The sequence below is a fragment of the Grampus griseus genome, assembly GCF_964374135.1.
Source record: "Grampus griseus genome assembly, chromosome: 20".
NCBI lineage: Eukaryota > Metazoa > Chordata > Mammalia > Artiodactyla > Delphinidae > Grampus > Grampus griseus.
This window is the reverse complement of record NC_139014.1, coordinates 46,636,712-46,644,000: the sequence shown is the minus strand read 5'-3', so window position 1 is coordinate 46,644,000 and position 7,289 is coordinate 46,636,712.

The following is a 7,289-nucleotide window of genomic DNA, read 5'->3' as shown; positions in this document are numbered from 1 at the left end:
AGACAGAGTTTTGGGTGAAGTAGAAAAGAATAGCCTTATTGCTTTGCCAGGCAAAGGGGGACACAGCGGGCTCATGCCTCTCAGAATTGTGTGTCCCAACCCATGAGGAATTGGTGAGGAGTTTTTAGCAATGGATCAAGTGTAGGGTTGCTGATAAGATTAGAGTGTGTGCAGGGCTTGCACTCCTTTCATCTTGTCTCAGGTGGTCTCCTAATTTTTTTTTTTTAGCCTGGCATGCGGGATCTTAGTTCCCCGACCAGGGATTGAACCTGCGCCCTCTGCAGGAGTCTTAACCACTGGACCAGGGAAGTCCCTGCTTTCCTAATCCTGATTGACTTCTCTGGTTCCTTTAATGTTGCCTCAGGTGGTTTCTTGGCTGCCTCTCCCTTGTCTCTGTCGGCATCCTCTCCCTTCCCGAGGAGCAACTGTTTGAATCTGCCGTTTAGAACCCAGGGAAGGTCATGGAGGCTGGAGTCTGTTCCTACAAACAAGAAACAGGGGACAGAAAGGCTTCCATGCCCGGGAGCCCCACAGGGTCCTGCTCGGTTTCAAAAGCTACACAGTGTGAGTGGCCCAGGAGGGGGAAGGGCATGACTGTGTTGGGAGGTGCAGGAGGCCTGCAGAGGCTCTGGCGAGGAACAGCTGGGATGGGAAGGTTGGAACCTAAATCCCGCAGGCCTCGAATCCAGGCAAAAATCCTGTCCTGAATCCAGAGGCGCCTGAATGATGTCTAAAGCGCCTTACTGGGTTCTTCTCGGTGGAATTGACTTTTCTCAGAGGACTAACCCCTTTGGTGAGGATTTAGTCCTCCCTGGCAGGCTGCAGAAGACAGTGGGGGTAGTTTGGTCAGATCAAACTCTGACATTACAGCTCAGTCTGGGGAGCCCAAGCAGCCCCTAAGATGGGCTACGCAGATGAACTGCAGGGCAGACTTGAGGAACTTCCTCTTCAGGGTTGGCAGGAGGGGAGACTCCCTCCTCTCTAAACAGGCAGGAGATGGGCCTCAAGCCGGGGGAATCCTCTTTCTTTCTTTTTTAAATTAAATTAAATTAATTAATTAATTAAGGCTGCATCGGGTCTTAGTTGCGGCACGCGGGATATTCATTGAGGCATGCCGGATCTTTCATTGTGGCAAGCGGCCTTCTCTCTAGTTGTGGCGTGCGGGTTTTCTCTTCTCTAGCTGTGGCACGCGGGTTCCAGAGCGCGTGGGCTCTGTAGTTTGCGGCACGTGGGCTCCAGTTGAGGGGTGCGAGCTCAGTAGTTGTGGCGCGAGGGCTTAGTTGCGCCTCTGGAATGTGAGATCTTATGTCCCAGACCAAGGATCCAACCCACGTCCCCTGCATCGCACGGCGGGGAAACTTCTTTCTTGTCCAACTTCCATCTCTAAAGGTGGTTTCCCCTTTGTGAAACTAGGAGTTCGTGAGTCCCACTCATCTCTGAGTTGCCCAGTCCCCTTTTCCTTCAAAGAACAAATTGGGGGCACCAGTGCCAAGAAGAGTCAGTTATTTTAAGCTGAACCGAGCATCGTAAAGACGAGGAGAGGTGAACACAGGAGAGAGAAGGGCATGCAGGTCTTGGACCTGTTTCCTGGCAGGTCAGGACAAGGTGGCTCTGATGTGTGCCCTGAGTAGACTCTTTAATCTCTAACTTCAACTCACATCTCACTGTTTTTGATTTCGTTTTGTTTTTGAGCTATAATTGACATATAATATTATATTTGTTTCAGATGTGCAACATAGTGATTTGATATATGTATAGATTGCAAAATGATTATCACACTCTATCTAGTTAACATCCTTATCACACTGTATCTAGTTAACATCCATCACCACACATAGTTACAATTTTTCCTTCTTCCTGTGATGAGAACTTTGAAGCTCTACTCTTAGCAACTTTCAAGCATACAATACAGTGTAATTAGGTATAGTCACAATGCTGTACATTACATCCTCAGGACTTTTTACTTTATAATTGGAAGTTTGTACCTTTGACCCCCTTCACCCATTTCACCCACCTGCCACATCTCACTGGTCTTTTTTTTCCATGCCACATGGCATGCAGGATCTTAGTTCCCCAACCAGGGATTGAATGCATGCCTCCTGCAGTGGAAGTCTTTTTTATTTTTCCTCCACATTCTCAACTTTATTTCCCATCCTAGTGATGGCTCCTCTGTACAGTGTAGGAAAGGGACCCCCACCAGGGGTGCAGAGAGACAGTGTAGGCCGGACTTGACCGTCAGTGAAGGTGACGAGGATGACCAGAGACTGGCAACCACACAACAGGAAGCCAGAGGTGGCCCTTCCAAGTCTCATCAAGGACCCAGAGTGGGTTTCAGAGCCCCAAGGGCCTAACAGTACGATTCCCAGAAGCCAGGGTCCGCAAGCCATCAAGGAGTGCCCAAGGCCCCAGTGAGGCCTAGAGGGCCAGGGTGTCTTTGATGAGCCTGCGCATGGTGTTGGTGACGGAGGAGCCCAGGGTGTCGGTGATTTGGAAGGAGATCTTGTAGAGGTAGGGCTGCACGTCCCGCAAACCTGTGTCACACACGTTGTCCACCTCCGACTGCGAGGGCATCTTGGACGTGTCCTCGTGCCGGTTCATCACCTCTACAATGTTGGTGATCTTCTTGCAGAACTTCTCACCCACCTTCTCCCGGCAGATCTGCCACCCCCTGCTGTGGAAGTCTTAACTACTGAACCACCAGGAAGGTCCCCTCACTGGTGTTTTTTTTTTTTTTAATAAATTTATTTATTTATGGCTGTGTTGGGTCTTCATTGCTGTGCACGGGCTTTCTTTAGTTGTGGCGAGTGGGGGCTACTCTTTGTTGCAGTGAGCGGGCTTCTCATTGTGGCTTCTCTTGTTGCGGAGCACGGGCTCTAGGCGCACAGGCTTCAGTAGTTGTGGCACGTGGGCATAGTAGTTATGTCTCGTGGGCTCTAGAGCTCAGGCTCAGTAGTTGTGGTGCACGGGCTTAGTTGCTTCGCAGCATGTGGGATCTTCCCAGGCCAGGGCTCGAACCCGTGTCCCTGCATTGGCAGGCGGATTCTTAACCACTGCGCCACCAGGGAAGCCCCCCTCACTGGTCTTAAAACCCTCTTTCTTCTTGATTCCCGCTGAGCATCTGGCAGTTTCTCTCGGGCTCAGATTGCTGCCCCTCCTCATTCATTCACTCATTTATTTATTCATTCTATAAACATTCAGAGCTAGCCACGTGTCAGGTTCTGTGGTGGGTGTGGGGACTACCCTGCTCACACAGAGCTCAGCGTCTGGAGAGGGAGACAGACATATTGTCTGTAGGACAGGTGATGGGTAGGAGTGAGCACAGGGGCCATGAGCAGAGAAGATGCCATTCAAATTAGCCTGGGAGTGTCAGGATGGCATGGGCTGGAGGTGAAGCCAGACCTCAGTGCTGAAAGGTACACGAGAAATGGCCAGGTGGAGAGAGGGGAGGCAGGAATGGGATTTGGAGTGACCAAGTGACTGTGGGCCGGTGCACGGGCCCTGGACCCAGGATGCAGCAAGGGTAGTCCTGTTTGAGGATTGAGGCCCTAACCTGCCCCTTGGATCTTCCTTCTCTCAACACAGAGGCCATCTGCCCTTCAGTTCCTCTCTTATACCTTGAGATATTCTTTTTGGTTTTTTTGGCCTCGCGGCTTGCGTTCCCGACCAGGGATTGAACCCAGGGCTCCTGCAGTGGGAGTGCAGATTCCTAACCACTGCACCGCCAGGGAATTCCCCTTTGAGGTGTTCTTTTCATGGGTCTAGACCAGCCAAGAAGGGTTGACACCCAGCTAATTTTGCTTTATCCCTTGCCCAGCAAGTTCCCAGACCTTCCCTCACCCTGTTGAGGGCCGATCTTTCTCCAGGTTCCTCAGCTCGGGTGTCTCCCTGACAAAAGAACTGCCGGGCTTCCAGGCTGGGTTTGGCCCCTCTGGGTGCTCACTCAGCCCCCACGTGCCCTGCTGTCGGCCGCATGGCTCTGCTCTGCAGTTGCCCGGCTACCTTTTTTAAAAAATATATTTATTTATTTATTTGGTTGCACCAGGTCTTAGTTGCAGAAGGCGGGCTCCTTAGTTGTGGCATGCAAACTCTCAGTTGCGGCATGCACGTGGGATCTAGTTCCCTGACCAGGGATTGAACCTGGGCCCCCTGCATTGAGGGCACGGAATCTTAGCCACTGTGCCACCAGGGAAGTCCCCTGGCTACCTCTTCAGTCTGACCACAGGGCTTGGCCCAGAGCGAGCCTCAGTTTCTACCTGGAGAGTGAATGACTGAGCAAACGAATGATCTAATGCTCTAGAGTCATTTGCGATGGGCTCACTGAGTTTCCTTCTTCTGTGAGCTGGGTCCCTGTTCCGTCCTCAGACCTATTCCCTACTTGCTTGGTCCAGTTTCTAAGAAACTTTCTGGCTTCTCTCCCTAGCACCTGGGTTCTGCAAGGCCTCTGGGAATGGGGGGGGTGGGGAGAACTCCTGGGCCTTTCCTCCAGGCCCAGAACCACTCCAGTCTCATTCTTCTCCATCTCCACCCTCTTTTTCTTAACTTCCACAGGAGCAAGGTCAAAATCACGGAAGATCCCTCAAGCATTTTCTCAGGGCTTCTCCTCCTACTCTCATACCAACTGCTGTTCATAAACCCATCAGTCACTGGTGGTAGACAGGTACTGGCCTGAGCACACGGGCTAATGTTATACATTGGTTTATTATCTGATAATCTCCTTCTCCCAACTGTGGGGCAGGGACCATAGTGCTAATCTCACCACCCTTGTATCCCAAGTATCTGGCACTTAATGGACTCAGTAAATATGAACTGAATGAATGGATGACTGAGTGAATGCACTCAAGGTTTCTCCGCTGATCCCAGCAGCTGAGTGCTGTAAGAGCGGGTCCAGGAACGTCCCGCCCCCTCACCCACACCTAAGCGTTACCCATTTGCTCATCCTCAAGCTTCACTTCGTCTGTTTGACTTTTTTTTAACTTTGTTTTGTTTTGGCCGCGCCACACGGCATGTGGGAGCTTAGTTCCTCCCTCCACCAGGAATCGAACCCACGCCGTCAACAGTGAAAGCGCAGAGTCCTAACTCCTGGACCGCCAGGGAATTCCCAACAACACATTTTTTTTTTCATCAATTTGGTAAGAGTTTATTTAGGTTTTCTATTTCTTTGATTTAATTTTGATAAATTGTATATATGTATACACATACATTATATATTTCAGGAAATTGTCCACTTAGACTGTTTACAAATGTATTAACAAAGAACAGTCTGAAGCACTTTGATTATGGAAAATGTCAAACATGCATAAGGAGAAAAAAGAGTATCATAAACCCATTTCCCATCCCCTAACTTTAGCTTTATCTATACCTCTCCCCACTTCTGCCTCTCATGTATTATTTTGAGACAAACTCCAGAGATATCATTTCACATGTAAATAGTTCCATATGTACTGTTAAAGACGACTTTAAAAAATAACCTCATATTAGCACACCAAATGAATAATTTCCTAATATAAAATACCAGTGTTCAGACTTCTAATCGTCTCTTAATGTTCCCACCCTTTTGTAGTTTGTTTGAGTCCAAACTCACTCATTTGACTTACATTTTTTAATCTGTAGTTTCCCCTGCTGGTTTTCTTTTTCCCTTTGTAATTTATTTATTGAGGAAATGCTCGTTTTTTTTCTTTTGTTCAGCAAGTCTTCTTCATAGTTTGTCTTATAATGGTTTCTAATCTCAGCTATAGTTGATTTATGACCTTTTCCACTTCTAACATAGTTTATGTCTTTTTTTTTCTAGGTCGATCTTGCCAGAGGTATGTCTATTGTTATTATTTTTTTTAAACAAAGGACCAGCTTTAGCTTTTCCAACAACACATTTTTAAAGTAACAGCTTTATCAAGATATTCATATACTAACAATTTAATTATTTAAAGTGTACAATTCGATGGTTTTTTTTTTTTTTTTTTGGTACGCGGGCCTGTTGTGGCCTCTCCCGTTGCGGAGCACAGGCTCTGGACGCGCAGTCTCAGTGGCCATGGCTCACGGGCCCAGCCGCTCCGTGGCATGTGGGATCTTCCCGGACCGGGGCACGAACCCGTGTCCCCTGCATCGGCAGGCGGACTCTCAACCACTGCGCCACCAGGGAAGCCCCAATTCAATGTTTTTTAATATCTGAAGAGGGCAACCATCACTCCAATCAATTATAGAACATTTTCATCATCCTAAAAGACACCCTTTGCCCCTTCCCCCGCAGTCGTTAGCAGTCCCTCCCCATGTCTTCATTTCTCCCTAACCCCTAAGCACTAGGCAACTACTCTCTACTTTCTGTCTCTATGGATTTGCCTATTATGGACATTTCATGTAAATGGAATTACACACTACCGTATGTGGCCTTTTGTGACTGACTTTTATTTAGCATATGTTTCATGGTTCATCCATGTTGTAGCATGTACCCAGTACTTCAATCCTTTTTATTGTTGAATAAGATTTCATTGTATGGATATACTATATTTTATTTATCCTTTCATCAGTTGATGGACATTTGAGTAGTTTCTACTTTTTGGCTGTTATGAATAATGCTGCTTTGAATATTCGTGTACAAGAGTTTTCATTTTCTTTTTAATTAAAAATTTTTAATTAATTTATTCACCTATTTATTTGGCTGTGTTGGGTCTTTGTTGCTGCACACGGGCTTTCTCTAGTTGCGGCGAGCGGGGGCTACTCCTCGTTGCAGTGCGCGGGGCTTCTCATTGCAGTGGCTTCTCTTGTTGTGGAGCACAGGCTGTAGGTGTGCGGACTTCAGTAGTTGTGGCACGCAAGCTCAGTAGTTGTGGCACACGGGCTTAGTTGCTCTGAGGCATGTGGGATCTTCCCCCACCAGGGCTCGAACCCGTGTCCCCTGCGTTGGCAAGCAGATTCTTAACCACTGCGCCACCAGGGAAGTCCAAGTGTTTTTAAATTGAAGGTGAAATTCACATAACATAAAACTAAACATTTTAAATAAACAATTCAGTGGTATTTAGTACATTCATATGTTGTGCAACCACCACCTCTAATTCCAAAACATTTCATCACTCTAAAATAAAACCCCATGACCATTAAGCGGTTACTTCCCATTCCCCTCCCTTTTAGCACCTGGTGACCACCAGCCTGCTTTTTTTTTTTTTTTTTTTTGCGGTACGCGGGCCTCTCACTGTTGTGGCCTCTCCCGTTGCGGAGCACAGGCTCCGGACGCGCAGGCTCAGCGGCCATGGCTCACGGGCCCAGCCGCTCCGCAGCATGTGTGATCTTCCCGGACC